This window comes from Panulirus ornatus, chromosome 55, assembly GCF_036320965.1.
Source record: "Panulirus ornatus isolate Po-2019 chromosome 55, ASM3632096v1, whole genome shotgun sequence".
NCBI lineage: Eukaryota > Metazoa > Arthropoda > Malacostraca > Decapoda > Palinuridae > Panulirus > Panulirus ornatus.
The window spans coordinates 9,459,536-9,478,080 of record NC_092278.1 but is presented as its reverse complement, the minus strand read 5'-3'; positions in this window follow the sequence as shown (position 1 = coordinate 9,478,080).

Sequence of the window (18,545 nt, the reverse complement as noted above, 5' to 3'; positions counted from 1 at the left end):
ATTCACTCTATTTCTTGCCCTCCTTTCACCCTCCTGCATGTTCAGGCCCCGATCACACAAAATCTTTTTCACTCCATCTTTCCACCTCCAATTTGGTCTCCCTCTTCTCCTCGTTCCCTCCACCTCCGACACATATATCCTCTTGGTCAATCTCTCCTCACTCATTCTCTCCATGTGCCCAAACCATTTCAAAACACCCTCTTCTGCTCTCTCAACCACGCTCTTTTTATTTCCACACATCTCTCTTACCCTTACGTTACTTACTCGATCAAACCACCTCACACCACACATTGTCCTCAAACATCTCATTTCCAGCACATCCATCCTCCTGCGCACATCTCTATCCATAGCCCACGCCTCGCAACCATACAACATTGTTGGAACCACTATTCCCTCAAACATACCCATTTTTGCTTTCCGAGATAATGTTCTCGACTTCCACACATTTTTCAAGGCTCCCAAAATTTTCGCCCCCTCCCCCACCCTATGATCCACTTCCGCTTCCATGGTTCCATCCGCTGACAGATCCACTCCCAGATATCTAAAACACTTCACTTCCTCCAGTTTTTCTCCATTCAAACTCACCTCACAATTGACTTGACCCTCACCCCTACTGTACCTAATAACCTTGCTCTTATTCACATTTACTCTCAACTTTCTTCTTCCACACACTTTACCAAACTCAGTCACCAGCTTCTGCAGTTTCTCACATGAATCAGCCACCAGCGCTGTATCATCAGCGAACAACAACTGACTCACTTCCCAAGCTCTCTCATCCCCAACAGACTTCATACTTGCCCCTCTTTCCAGGACTCTTGCATTTACCTCCCTTACAACCCCATCCATAAACAAATTAAACAACCATGGAGACATCACACACCCCTGCCGCAAACCTACATTCACTGAGAACCAATCACTTTCCTCTCTTCCTACACGTACACATGCCTTACATGCCTTACATGCCTTACATCTTACAATGACTATATAAATATCATGAAAATATAGCCACTATGTCAACATGTCTGTCATAAAAATCTGGCCAATATGATAAAATAGTCATAACGGCAATTTATTCACTACAACAATGTAGCCACAGTGATCATATAACTGATGTGACAATACAGTCAAAGAAGCAAAAAAGAAATATACAAATCATATTCACTATGGCAGTATAACTACATGACAATATAGATACTGTGACAAATAGTCGTTTTTGAATCATAGCAAACATATAGCCGGCAGGACAACATAGTCTCTATGACAAAATAGCGACCAAGACAGGATATATCATTATGATATAGACACCTTGATAATATAGACCATAAGACAATGTAACAATCATGAAACTGTACCTGCCAAAATATTATAGATGTCATGAAATTTTAGTCAACATGACAAAATTATCATAATGAAATATCATCGGCATTGCAATATAGTTACCATAATCATAGACCAATCATGATCATATAATCAGCAGGTTGACATAAACAATATCACAGTATAAAAACCATGACAGTATAAGTGACGATGATATGATATCCATACACTTACACTTACAATACCAAAGAAGCCGCGATGAATATATTGTTATCATGATCATATAATCACAACAATATTGTAGGTAGTGACAAATATATCCCAACGACAAAATTAATCAAGCAATATAGCCATCAACTCGTTATAGCGACCAAGATAATGTAGCGAGCATTGTATTGAAAATTACAATACAGCCACGGTGCCAATGTCGTCACCATGACAATATAGCTACCATGAAAATATAGTAACGTTGAAAATGTAGCTGCCATGGCAAAATATTCAAGATAGAAAATACCCAAAAGATAGCCACAACATGAGTTGAGCTGCTAAGACGATATATCACCATGCCAATATCTCTAGAATGTTAGTATAGCCATCATGGCAATATATCAACAGAAAAAATACTCATCACAACGATATAGCTAACTTGACAATATACTACTCTGACAATATAGGTAACATTAAAAGACAGCCACCTACTTGAAATATAAAAGAAAAAAAAATACAAATAGCCATCATGGTAATATGGTAACTAAACAATATAGCCATCATGGCAATATCGTAACCAAACAATATAGCCATCATGGCAATATGATTACCATAGCAATGTATTCTTAATGGTAATATAGTCAACATGTCCTTATAGTCACGATGACAATACAACTACCATAACAATACAGAAAACATCAAAATACAGTCTCTAAGATAATATTGCCACTAATTCAACAAGTTAAATGACAATATAGATATTATGGTAACACAATCACGAAGACAATATACTCAGAAATGTTATATAATAGTCATAATAAAATGATCCTACCATGAAAATATAGTCACCCTGCCACTATGGTTTCCATTACAATATTAGCCACAATAACAAAACATTCACCACGACAGTAGTGAAAGATAACAATATAGCATATCATGACAATGTAGTCACCTGATCATTTAATGAATAAGAAAAATTTCGCTTCTATTACGGTATAACCTCAGGGACAAAATTTTATACACCATTAAAAAGCTGCCATGAAAATACAGTCACTGTGACATAAATATCATGATAAAATAGTGACCATGGCAATATAGCCACTCTGAGATTATAGTCATTATGACAATATAGTCGCTATTAAAATACTGTTACCTTAATGATAAAATTATCAAAATGATATATCGCTTGTGACAAAATATGTATGATTAGAAAATGACAGTATAGCACCTATAAAAAGATCACCTTGCCACTATAATCAAGGTGACGATATATATATCAGCAACGCAATAAAAAAGAGATGATAACCAGAACGACGGTATGTTCATAATGACAATACTGCAACTATGAAAATATGTTCCCCACGATTCTCCTGCTTCACTGACAATAAAGCCATTTTCACAAAAAGAGTACTATTGAAAAAATAGCAAACGACTATACAGCCATCAAGACAGTACAGCCACCATGACAATAATCTCTCTATATAAATCAATCGCCAGGACATTAGCGTCACCTTGATAATGAATATACAATGAATATATGAACATCATAAAAATATAGCTTCCATATAGATATATTTGTCGTGAAAATATAGCCTCCATATGAATATCTTTAAAGTGACAGTTTCGCCATTCTGATAATATAGTCAAGACGCTAATATATTCACCATAACAATAAAGCCACCATGATCACATAAATGACATGACAATATACTCAACGCAACAATAAACGCATTTATAAATTATATCCACTCTGAGAATACAGCCACATGAAAATATAGATACGGTGACAAAATAGCCATGTTTGGATCATAGCAAACATATAGCGTCCAAGAGAATATAGTTTCTATGACAAAATAGCGAAGAAGACAGGATCTATCATCACAATACAGTCACCTTGATAGTATGGCCAATAAAACAGTGGAACAACCATGAAAATGTATCTACCATAACAATATAGCTTACATGAAAATATAGTTACTATGACAAATTCATTACAATGAAATACAAACGATATCACATTATGGTTTCGATAATCATACACCAATCATGATCATATAAGATAAAACCTTCAAAACAAAGCAAGGGTAGCGAAAACGCAGGGAGGAATAGCTACAACCTAGCTCTGAAAGACGACAGCAGCTCCGTACACGTCGGTAGCTGGTGCGCGACTGTCATCAGGTGACTACCTTGTCATGATGTGCTATATTGTCATAGTTTCAGTACTGTCGTAGTGAATGTATTATTATAATAGCTATATTGCAGTGGAAGGGTGGCTAGACTTTCATGGTAGGATAATTTTGTTATCGCGGTTATATTGCATTTGTGATAATACTGTCATGGTGACTGTGTTCCAATAATATCTATATTATCATTTAATTTGTTGAAGTGATTGCAATATAGTCGTAGAGACTCTAATGTCATGTTGCCTGTATTTTCATGATGGTTGCATGTCATCTTGACTATATAGTCATGTTGGTTATATTCCAGTTATGATTACATGGTTATTTATATATTTATTATACTTTGTCGCTGTCTCCCGCGTTTGCGAGGTAGCGCAAGGAAACAGACGAAAGAAATGGCCCAACCCCCCCCCCCATACACATGTATATACATACGTCCACACACGCAAATATACATACCTACACAGCTTTCCATGGTTTACCCCAGACGCTTCACATGCCTTGATTCAATCCACTGACAGCACGTCAACCCCGGTATACCACATCGCTCCAATTCACTCTATTCCTTGCCCTCCTTTCACCCTCCTGCATGTTCAGGCCCCGATCACACAAAATCTTTTTCACTCCATCTTTCCACCTCCAATTTGGTCTCCCTCTTCTCCTCGCTCCCTCCACCTCCGACACATATATCGTCTTGGTCAATCTTTCCTCACTCATTCTCTCCATGTGCCCAAACCACTTCAAAACACCCTCTTCTGCTCTCTCAACCACGCTCTTTTTATTTCCACACATCTCTCTTACCCTTACGTTACTCACTCGATCAAACCACCTCACACCACACATTGTCCTCAAACATCTCATTTCCAGCACATCCATCCTCCTGCGCACAACTCTATCCATAGCCCACGCCTCGCAACCATACAACATTGTTGGAACAACTATTCCTTCAAACATACCCATTTTTGCTTTCCGAGATAATGTTCTCGACTTCCACACATTCTTCAAGGCCCCCAGAATTTTCGCCCCCTCCCCCACCCTATGATCCACTTCCGCTTCCATGGTTCCATCCGCTGCCAGATCCACTCCCAGATATCTAAAACACTTCACTTCCTCCAGTTTTTCTCCATTCAAACTCACCTCCCAATTGACTTGACCCTCAACCCTACTGTACCTAATAACCTTGCTCTTATTCACATTTACTCTTAACTTTCTTCTTCCACACACTTTACCAAACTCAGTCACCAGCTTCTGCAGTTTCTCACATGAATCAGCCACCAGCGCTGTATCATCAGCGAACAACAACTGACTCACTTCCCAAGCTCTCTCATCCCCAACAGACTTCATACTTGCCCCTCTTTCCAAAACTCTTGCATTTACCTCCCTAACAACCCCATCCATAAACAAATTAAACAACCATGGAGACATCACACACCCCTGCCGCAAACCTACATTCACTGAGAACCAATCACTTTCCTCTCTTCCTACACGTACACATGCCTTACATCCTCGATAAAAACTTTTCACTGTTTCTAACAACTTTCCTCCCACACCATATATTCTTAATACCTTCCACAGAGCATCTCTATCAACTCTATCATATGCCTTCTCCAGATCCATAAATGCTACATACAAATCCATTTGCTTTTCTAAGTATTTCTCACATACATTCTTCAAAGCAAACACCTGATCCACACATCCTCTACCACTTCTGAAACCACACTGCTCTTCCCCAATCTGATGCTCTGTACATGCCTTCACCCTCTCAATCAATACCCTCCCATATAATTTACCAGGAATACTCAACAAACTTATACCTCTGTAATTTGAGCACTCACTCTTATCCCCTTTGCCTTTGTACAATGGCACTATGCACGCATTCCGCCAATCCTCAGGCACCTCACCATGAGTCATACATCCATTAAATAACCTTACCAACCAGTCAACAATACAGTCACCCCCTTTTTTAATAAATTCCACTGCAATACCATCCAAACCTGCTGCCTTGCCGGCTTTCATCTTCCGCAAAGCTTTCACTACCTCTTCTCTGTTTACCAAATCATTTTCCCTAACCCTCTCACTTTGCACACCATCTCGACCAAAACACCCTATATCTGCCACTCTATCATCAAACACATTCAACAAACCTTCAAAATACTCACTCCATCTCCTTCTCACATCACCACTACTTGTTATCACCTCCCCATTTGCGCCCTTCACTGAAGTTCCCATTTGCTCCCTTGTCTTACGCACTTTATTTACCTCCTTCCAGAACATCTTTTTATTCTCCCTAAAATTTAATGATACTCTCTCACCCCAACTCTCATTTGCCCTTTTTTTCACCTCTTGCACCTTTCTCTTGACCTCCTGTCTCTTTCTTTTATACATCTCCCACTCAATTGCATTTTTTCCCTGCAAAAATCGTCCAAATGCCTCTCTCTTCTCTTTCACTAATACTCTTACTTCTTCATCCCACCACTCACCACCCTTTCTAATCAACCCACCTCCCACTCTTCTCATGCCACAAGCATCTTTTGCGCAATCCATCACTGATTCCCTAAATACATCCCATTCCTCCCCCACTCCCCTTACTTCCATTGTTCTTAGAGAACAATCGATTACATGGTTATGGTAACTATATTGCCATGGTGACTATATTGATAAGTGACTACATTGCCATGAGAGCTATTTTTCATTTTTGTTATACTGTAAGGAGGTGACAGTCTTTTCATATTGAATATATTATCAGGGTAGCTATATTGGTAAGTTAGCTATGTCATTGTGCTTATTTTCTTTTTCTGGTGGTATAGCGCCATGATGCCTAGACTAACATTTTGGCGATATTGGAATGGTGATATAGTGTCTTAGCAAATAAACTGTTATTGTGGATATGTTCCAAGGGATTTTATTATCATAGTAGCTACATTGTCAATGTTACTATATTTTCATGGTAGCTCCATTGTAAAGGTGACGATATTGCCATTGAGACTGTATTGTTATTTTCAATATAATGCCATCCTAACTACATTATCTTGGTCGCTATATTTACTTGTTGGCTATATTGCTATGATTAATTTTGTCGTTGGGTATATATTTTGTCATTAACTACAATTTTGTTTTAATCATATGATCATGATAACATTTTCATGGCGGCTTATTTGGTAATGTGAGTGCAAGTGTATGGATATCATATTATCATGTCACTATATTGTCATGGTTTTTATACTGTGATGGTGTTTATGTAAGCCTCCTGATGATATTATCATGATTGACATATGATTATGGTAACCAAATTGTAATGGCGATTATATTTCATTGTTACAATTATGTCATGTTGCCTGCATTTTCATGGTAGCTATATTGTTATGGCAGGTACATTTTCATTGTTGTTTCATTGTTTTATCGGCTATACTGTCAAGGAGACTATATCTTACTTAAAAATCTTGTCTTGGTAGCTATTTTGTCATGGACACTATATTGTCTTGGAGCCTATATGTTTCCTATGATCCGAAAGAGAATATTTTGTCACAGCATCAATATTGTCAGGTGCTTATATTGCCATAATGAATATAATTTGAAGGCTTCCTTATTGTTGCGTTGACTGTATTATCATATCACTTATATGATCATGGCTATATTGTTATAGTGAATATATTGCCGTCTTGACTATATTATCATATTGGCTAAATTGTCATGGTAAGTATGTTGAAATGGAAGCCTTTTTTTCATGATGTTTATATAGTCAGTGAATTATATCGTGACATTATTGTCATAGTAGCTGTACTTTCATGGTGGCTATATGGTCTTTTCTTGTATTTTCACTGTTACTCTTATGTGAAGATTGCTTTATTGTCATTGTAGCTATAGTGTCATGAGGGATATATTTTTATAACTTCAGTATTGTCATTATGATCATACCGTCATTTTGGCTATCTACTCATTTTGTTTATATTGCGAAGATTTACATATCGTCACCATGGCTATATTGTCAAGGTGATCTCTTTTATAGTTGCTATATTGTCCTTTTTTTTAGTCTTGCATATTTTTTCATAAGCGATACATTATCGTGATAACTTTACTATTAAGGTGACAGTATATTGTCATTGTGACAATGTTGACAATATGACTATAATCTCTTAGTGGCTATATTGCTAAGATAACTATGCTGTCATGGTGACTATTTCATGATGATGGTTATAACGACAATTTGACTGCATTTTTATTGGCAGCATATTTAATGGTGTTGATTTTGCCCTTGAAGATATATTATTAAAACGAAAATTTCCATTTCTTTTAAATTATCATGTGAATATATTGCCATGATATGCGATATTGTTATAGTGTCAGTACTGTCATGTTGAATGTATATTATGTTGGTTACATTACAATTAAAGTCATAGTGGCAGGGTAACTATATTTTCATGGTTGGATCATTTTGTTATGGCGATTTTATTGTATTTGTGAGTATATTCTCATGGTTACTGTGTTGCCGTAATTTCTATATTGTCCTGGACACTACATATCCTGAAATCTATATTATCATATCAGTTATATGATAATCGTAGCTTTATTGTCATAGTGAATATCTCTTCGTCGTGACTATATTATGATAATGGCTAAATTGTCATAGGAAATATGTTGACATAAGAGCTATATTTTCATGATATTCATAAAGTCATTGAAAGATTACTATCAAGGTGACTCTAATAGCCTGGCGATTGATGTATATCGTGACATTACTGTCACGATAGCTGCATTGTCATGGTGGCTATATTGTCGTTTACTGTATTTTCAATGTTACTCTTTTGTGAAGATTACTTTATTGTCATTTTAGCTATAGTGTCATGGGGAATATATTTTCGTAGTAGCAGCATTGTCATTATGAACATATCGTCATTTTGGCTATCTGCTCATTTTGGTTACATTGCGAAGATTTACATATCGTCACCTTGGCTATATTGGCAAGGTGATCTCTTTATAGTTGATATATTGTCATTTTTTTTATCATTTATGTTTTTTTCATGAGTGATACATTATCTTGATAACTATACCATTAAAGTGACAGTATATTGTCATGGTGACTATATTATCATTATGACTACAATCTCTTAGTGGCTATATTGCTAAGATAACTACATATGACTACATTTTCATTGTAGCTTATTTAATGGTTTAATTAACCTTTGGAGATATATCATTATAAAAACGGATATTTCAATTTGTTTAAATTATGAGGTGAATACATTGTCATGATATGCTATATTGTTATAGTTTCAGTATTGTCATAGTGAATGTATATTATGTTGGCTACAATACAATGAAAGCCATAGTGGCAGGGTGTCTATATTTTCATGGTTTGATCATTTTGTTATTAGTATTTTATTGTATTTTTGAATATTTTGTCATGGTGACCGTGTTGCCATAATTTCTATATTGTCATTTGATTTATTAAATTGATGACAATATTATCATAGAGACAGTATTGTCATGTTGCCTGTATGGTCATCATGGTTGTCTTGTCATCGTGACTATATAGTCATGATTGCTATACTGTCTTTAAGATTACATTCTTATGGTAACTATATTGCCATCATGGCTTTTTGTCAGAGTAGCTATATTGTTAAGTTAGCTATCTTATTGTGGTGGGTATTTTTTTTCTTTTGGTATATTGCCATGATGGCTATACTAGAATTTTGGCAAGATTAGCATGGTGATATGGTGCTCGCATCCCAACTGTTGTTTTGGACATTTTTTCATGGGAATACATTATCATGGTACCTACATTGTCAAGGTTACTATATTTCATGAAAGCTACATTGTAAAGATGACGATATTGGCATGGCGGGTGTATTGCTATGTTCAATATAACGCCATCCTGGCTACATTATCTTGGTCGCTATATCAACTTGATGGCTATATTGGTACGGTCAATTTCATCGTTGTTGATGTATTTTGTCTTTACCTACAATTTGGTTGTGATTATATGATCATAATAGTATTTCTATGACGGCTTATTTGGCATCTTAAGTGTATATGTCTGGATATCATATCATCATGTAACTTAATGTCTCATGCGTTTAAACGGTGATGGTGCTTATGTGAAAATGCTGATTACATTATCATCATTAATGTATGATTATTGTAACTATATAGCAATGGCAATATCTTTTTTGATCATTTTGGTATGTTGACTTCATTTTGATATTAGTTATACTGGTATGGCAGGTACATTTTCATGGTGCTGACATTGTTTTATGGGCTATACTGTCAAGGCGGCTGTATAGGATTGAAAAATTCTGTTTTGGATGCTATTGTCTCCTTGACACTATATACTTTAGAGGCTATATGTTTCCTATGATCCGAAAGCGACTATTTTGTCACGGTATCTATATTGTCAGGTGGCTATATTGACGTTGTGAACATATTCTGAATGTTTCTTTAATGTTGCGTTGACTATATTGTTATATCAGTTATGTGACCATGGTGGCTTTGTTGTTATCGTGAATATATTGTAGTGTTGACTATACTATCACAATGGCTAAATTGTCATGGGAAATATGTTGATATGGATGCTATATTCTCATGATACTTCTATGGTAATTGTAAAAATTTTGTCATGTTTACTCTAATATCACAGTGATTGATTTATGTTTTTACATTATTATTATGGTGGCTGTACGATCATGGTGGCTATATTGTCGTTTGATGCGTTTTCAATGTTACAATTTAGTGAATATGGCTTTAATGTCAGTGTAGCTATACTTTCATTGGTAACAAATTTTCATAGTGACGCAATTGTCATAATGAAATAAAGTCATTTTGGCTATCTTCTAACTTAGGTCACATTGCTATGTTATATATATCGTCACCTTGGCTATATTGGGAAAGTGATTTTTTTTATAAGTTGTATTTTGTCATATTTTAATCGTGCATATTCTGTTATAAGCGATATATTATCATGATACCCATATCATTAAGGTGAAAGTATTGGCATGGCGACTATATTATCTTTATGACTATAATCTTATGATAACAATATAGGTACCCTGATATATAGGCAACATGAAAAGACAATCACCCCTTGTAATATAACAAAAAATAACAAATAGCCATCATGGCAATGTATTCATTTAACAATATAGCCGCCATGGCAATATAGTTACCATATCAATATAATCTTAATGGAAATATAACTACCATGACCATATAGACACGATGACAATACAACCACCAAGACATTAAAGGAACCATAACATTACATTATGACAATATAGCCACCAAATCAAGAAATCAAATAACAGTATAGATATTATGGCAACAGTCACCATGACAATATACACACAAGTGGAATATAATCGACATAACAAAATGATTATATTATGAAAATATAGCCACTCTGCCACTATGGCTTCCATTGGAATATAGCCAACATGATAATACATATTCAATGACATTCCTGAAACCATAACAATATAACATATCACGACAATGTTGTCCCCTAATGATTTAATCAAAATGAGAATCTCGTTTTATAATGATACATCCTCAAGGGCAAACCCAACACCAATATAAAAACTACCGTGAAAATGTAGTCACCATGACATTATAACCATCATGATGAAGTAGACACCCTGACAATAAAGTTACTTTGGCAAGATATGCAACATGATATCATTGTCATAATAACAATATAGTCAAAATGCCAATATATAGTTACCGGAATGTATCCCTTACGACAAACAATGCATGATTAGAAAAATGAAAATATAGCAACCGTAAAAAAAGATAACGTTGCTAATATAGCCAAAGTGATGATATATTTATGATAGAAATGTAACCAAAATAAGGAGGTGGCCAAAATGACAGAATGTTCATAATGACAATAATTCCACTATGAAAATATATTCTCCATGACACTATAGGTACACTGACAGTAAACCTATCTTCACAAAAGCGTAAAATTAAAATACGGTAAACTACAATATGGCCACCATGACAATACAGCCATCTTGACAATAATATCACGATATAACTCAATCACCAGGACAATAGAGTCACCTTGACAGTAATCGTAAAATGACTATATAAATATCATGAAAATATAGCCTCCATGTCAACATGTCTGCCATGATAATTTGGCCATTATGATAATATAGTCATGACGGCAATTTATTCACTATAATAATATAGCCACGGTGATCATATAACTGTTGTGACAATACAGTCAAAGAAGTAAAAAAGAAATTTACAAATCATATTCACTATGGCAGTATACCTACATGGCAATATAGATACTGTGACAAATAGTCGCTTTTGAATCATAGCAAACATATAGCCAGCAGGACAACATAGTCTCTATGGCAAAATAGCGACCAAGACAGGATATATCATTATAATATAGACACCTTGACAGTATAGACCATAAAACAATGTAACAAACATGAAACTGTACCTGCCAAAACATTATAGATGTCATGAAATTTTAGTCAACATGACAAAATTATCATAATGAAATATCATCGGCATTACAATATAGTTACCATAATCATAGACCAATCATGATCATATAATCAGCAGGTTGACATAAACAATATCACAGTATAAAAACCATGGTAGTATAAGTGACAAGATGATATGATATCTATGCACTTACACTTACAATGCCAAAGAAGCCGCCATGAATATAGTGTTATCATGATCATATAATCACAACAATATTGTAGGTAGTGACAAATATATCCCCAACGACAAAATTATCCATAGCAATATAGCCATCAACTTGTTATAGCGACCAAGATAATGTAGCGAGCATTGTATCGAGAATTACAATAGAGCCACCGTGCCAATGTCGTCACTATGACAATATAGCAAACATGAAAATATAGTAACGTTGAAAATGTAGCTGCCATGGCAAATATTCAAGATAGAAAATACCCAAAAGATAGCCACAACAAGAGTTTAGCTGCTAAGACGACAAATCACAATGCCAATATCTCTAAAATGTTAGTATAGCCATCATGGCAATATATCAACAGAAAAAATACTCATCACAACGATATAGCTAACTTGACAATATACTACTCCGACAATATAGGTAACATTAAAAGACAGCCATCTCCTTGAAATATATATAAAAAAAATGGCAAATAGCCATCATGACAATATGGTAACTAAACAATACAGCCATCATGGCAATATGGTAACCAAACAATATAGCCATCATGGCAATACGATTACCATAGCAATGTATTCTTAATGGCAATATAGTCACCATGTCCTTATAGTCACGATGACAATACAACTACCATGACAATACAGAAAACATCAAAATACAGTCTCTAAGACAATATTGCCACTAATTCAACAAGTTAAATGACAATATAGACATTATGGCAACACATCACGATGACAATATACTCAGAAATGTTATATAATCGTCATAATAAAATGATCCTACCATGAAAATATAGTCACCCTGCCACTATGGCTTCCATTACAATATAGCCACAATAAAAAAAACATTCACCACGACATTACTAAAACCATAACAATATAGCATATCATGACAATGTATTCACTTGATCATTTAATGAAAATAAAATTTTCGCTTCTATTATGGTATAACCTAAGGGACAAAATTTTATACACCATTAAAAAGCTGCCATGAAAATACAGTCACTATGACATAAGTATACTCAGAAATGTTATATAATCGTCATAATAAAATGATCCTACCATGAAAATATAGTTACCCTGCCACTATGGCTTCCATTACAATATAGCCACAATAAAAAAACATTCACCACGACATTACTGAAACCATAACAATATAGTATATCATGACAATGTAGTCACTTGATCATTTAATGAAAATAAAAATTTCGCTTCTATTATGGTATAACCTAAGGGACAAAATTTTATACACCATTAAAAGCTGCCATGAAAATACAGTCACTATGACATAAATATCATAATAAAATAGTGACCATGGCAATATAGCCACTCTGAGATTATAGTCGTTATGACAATATAGTCGCTATTAAAATGCTGTCACCTTAATAATAAAGTTATCAAAATGATATATCGCTTGTGACAAAATATGCATGATTAGAAAATGACAGTATAGCAACTATAAAAAAGATGACCTTGCCACTATAGTTAAGGTGACGATATATGCATCATAGCAACGTAAACAAAAAGAGATGATAACCAGAACGACGGTATGTTCATAATGACAATACTGCAACTATGAAAATATGTTCCCCACGATTCTCCAGCTTCACTGACAATAAAGATATCTTCACAAAAAGAGTACTATTGAAAAAATAGCAAACGACTATACAGCCATCAAGACAGTACAGCCACCATGACAATAATCTCTCGATATAAATCAATCGCCAGGACATTAGCGTCACCTTGATAATGAATATACAATGAGTACATGAACATCATGAAAATATAGCGTCCATATGAATATATTTGTCGTGAAAATATAGCCTCTATATGAATATCTTTAAAGTGACAGTTTCGCCATTCTGATAATATAGTCAAGACGCTAATATATTCACCATAACAATAAAGCCACCATGATCACATAAATGATATGACAATATAGTCAACGCAACAATAAACGTATTTATATTATATATCCACTCTGAGAATACAGCCACATGAAAATATAGATACTGTGACAAAATAGTCATTTTTGGATCATAGCAAACATATAGCATCCAAGAGAATATAGTCTCTATGACAAAATAGCGAAGAAGACAGGATTTATCATTACAATACAGTCACTTTGACAGTATAGCCAATAAATAGCCAATAAAACAGTGAACAACTATGAAAATGTACCTACCATAACAATATAGCTTACATGAAAATATAGTTACTATGACAAATTCATTACAATTAAATACAAACGATATCACATAATGGTTTCGATAATCATACACCAATCATGATCATATAAGATAAAACCTTCAAAACAAAGCAAGGGTAGCGACAACGCAGGGAGAAATAGCTACAACCTAGCTCTGAAAGACGATAGCAGCTCTGTACACGTCGGTAGCTGGTGCGCGACTGTCATCAGGTGAGTACATTGTCATAATATACTATATTTTCATGGTTTCAGTAGTGTCGTAATGGATGTATTATTATGTTAGCTACATTGCAGTGGCAGGGTGGCTAAATTTTCATGGTAGGATAATTTTGTTATCGCGGTTATATTGCATTTGTGATAATACTGTCATGGTGACTGTGTTCCTGTAATATCTATATTATCATTTGATTTGTTGAAGCGATTGCAATATTGTCGTAGAGACTCTAATGTCATGTTGCCTGTATTGTCATGATGGTTACATGTCATCTTGACTATATAGTCATGTTGGTTATATTCCAGTTATGATTACGTGGTTATGGTAACTATATTGCCATGGTGACTCTCTTGATAGGTGACTGCATTGCCATGATAGCTATTTTTAATTTTTGCTATACTGTAAGGAGGTAACTGTCTTTTCATATTGAATATATTATCATGGTAGCTATATTGTTAAGTTAGCTATATCATTGTGGTGATTATCTTCTTTTTCTGGTGGTATATTGCCATATTGCCTAGACTAACATTTTGGCGATATTGGCATGGTGATATAGTGTCTTAGGAAATAAACTGTTATTGTGGATATGTTCCGTGGGATTTTATTATCATAGTAGCTACATTGTCAATGTTACTATATTTTCATGGTAGCTCCATTGTCATGGTGACGATATTGCCATTGTGGCTGTATTGTTATTTTCAATATAATGACATCCTAACTACATTATCTTGTTCGCTATATTTACTTGCTGGCTATATTGCTATGGTTAATTTTGTCGTTGTGGATATATTCTGGCATTTTGTTAATCATATGATCATGATAACAATATTTTCATGGCGGCTTATTTGGTAATGTGAGTGCAAGTGTATGTATATCATATTATCATGTCACTATATTGTCATGGTTTTTGTACGGTGATCGTGTTTATGTCAGCCTCCTGATGATACTATCATGATTGATATATGATTATGGTAACTAAATTGTAATGGCGATTATATTTCATTGTGACAATTTTGTCATGTTGCCTGCATTTTCATGGTAGCTATATTGTTATGGCAGGTACATTTTCATTATTGTTTCATTGTTTTATCGGCTATACTGTCAAGGTGACCATATCTTAATTAAAAATCTTGTCTTTGTTGCTATTTTGTCATGGACACTATATTGTCTTGGAGCCTATATGTTTGCTATGATCCGAAAGAGACTATTTTGTCACAGCATCAATATTGTCAGGTGCTTATATTGCCATAATGAATATAATTTGAAGGCTTCCTTATTGTTGAGTTGACTGTATTGTTATACCACTTATATGATCAAGGCTATATTGTTATAGTGAATATATTGCCGTCTTGATTATATTATCATATTGGCTAAATTGTCAAGGTAAGTATGTTGAAATGGAAGCCTTATTTTCATGATGTTTATATAGTCAGTGAATTATATCGTGACATTATTGTCATAGTGGCTGTACTTTCATGGTGGATATATGGTCGTTTCTTGTATTTTCACTTTTACTCTTTTGTGAAGATTGCTTTATTGTCATTGTAGCTATAGTGTCATGGGGATATATTTTCATAGCAGCAGTATTGTCATTATGAACATACCGTCATTTTGGCTATCTACTCATTTTGTTTATATTGCGAAGATTTACATATCGTCACCTTAGCTATATTGTCAAGGTGATCTCTTTTATAGTTGCTATGTTGTCATTTTTTTTAGTCATGCATATTTTTTCATAAACGATACATTATCGTGATAACTTTACTATTAAGGTGACAGTATATTGTCATTGTGACAATGTTGACAATATGACTATAATGTCTTAGTGGCTATATTGCTAAGATAACTATATTGTCATGGTGACTATTTCATGATGATGGTTATAATGACAGTTTGACAGCATTTTCATTATAGCATATTTAATGGTGTTGATTTTGCCCATGAAGATATATCATAAAAACGAAAATTTCCTTTTTTTTAAATTATCATGTGAATATATTGCCATGATATGCGATATTGCTATAGTTTCAGCACTGTCAAGTTGAATGTATATGATGTTGGTTACATTACAATTAAAGTCTTAGTGGCAGGGTAAGTATATTTATATGGTTGGATCATTTTTATATGACGATTTTATTGTATTTGTGAGTATATTCTCATGGTTACTGTGTTGCCGTAATTTCTATATTGTCCTGGACACTACATATCCTAAAATCTATGTAGTCATATCAGTTATATGATAATGGTAGATTTATTGTCATAGTGAGTATATTGTCGTCGTGACTATATTATCATAATGGCTAAATTGTCATAGGAAATATGTTGACATGAGGGCTATATTTTCATGATATTGATAAAGTCATTGAAAGATTACTATCAAGGTGACTCTAATAGCCTGTCGATTGATGTACATCGTGACATAGATGACATCAATGTACATCGTGACGATAGCTGCATTGTCATGGTGGCTATATTGTCGTTTTCTGTATTTTCAAAGTTTCTCTTTGGGGAAGATTGCTTTATTGTCATTAATGCTATAGTGTCATGGGAATAAATTTTCGTAGTAGCAGTATTGTCATTATGATCGTATCGTCATATTGGCTACCTGTCCATTTTGGTTACATTGCGAAGATTTACATACCGTCACCTTGGCAATATTGGAAAGGTGATCTCTTTATGGTTGCTATATTGTCATTTTTTTAATCATGTATATTTTTTCATGAGTTATACATTATCTTGATAACAATATCATTAAAATGACAGTATATTGTCATGGTGACTATATTGTCATTATGACTACAAACTCTTAGTGGCTATATTGCTAAGATAACTACGTGTGACTACATTTTCATTGTAGCTTATTTAATGGTGTCGATTTACTCTTGGAGATATATCATTATAAAAACGGATATTTCATTTTATTTAAATTATGAGGTGAATACATTGTCATGATATGCTATATTGTTATAGTGTCAGTACTGTCATGGTGAATGTATATTATGTTGGCTACATTACAATGGAAGCCATAGTGGCAGGGTGGCTATATTTTCATGGTTTGATCATTTTGTTATTAGTATTTTATTGTATTTTTGAATATATTGTCATGATGACTGTGTTGCCATAGTTTCTATATTGTCATTTGATTTATTAAATTGATGGCAATATTGTCATAGAGACTGTATTGTCATGTTGCCTGTATGGTCATCATGGTTGTCTTGGTATCGTGACTCTATGGTCATGATGGCTATACTGTCGTTAAGATCACATTCTTATGGTAACTATATTGCCCTCATGGTTTTTGTCAGAGTAGCTATATTGTTAAGTTAGCTATCTTATTGTGGTGGGTATTTTTTTTCCTTTTGGTATATTGCCATGATGGCTATACTAGAATTTTGGCAAGATTATCATGGTGATATAGTGTTCGTAGCCCAACTGTTGTTTTGGACATTTTTTCATGGGAATACATTATCATGGTACATGGTTACTATATTTCATGCAAGCTACATTGTAAAGATGACGATATTGGCATGGCAGGTGTATTGTTATGTTCAATATAACGCCATCCTGGCTACATTATCTTGGTCGCTATATCAACTTGATGGCTATATTGCTAATGTCAATTTCATCGCTGGGTATGTATTTTGTCTTTAACTACAATTTGGTTGTGATTATATGAACAGGATAATCTTTCTATGACGGCTTATTTGGCATCTTGATTGTATCTGTCTGTATATCATATCATCATGTA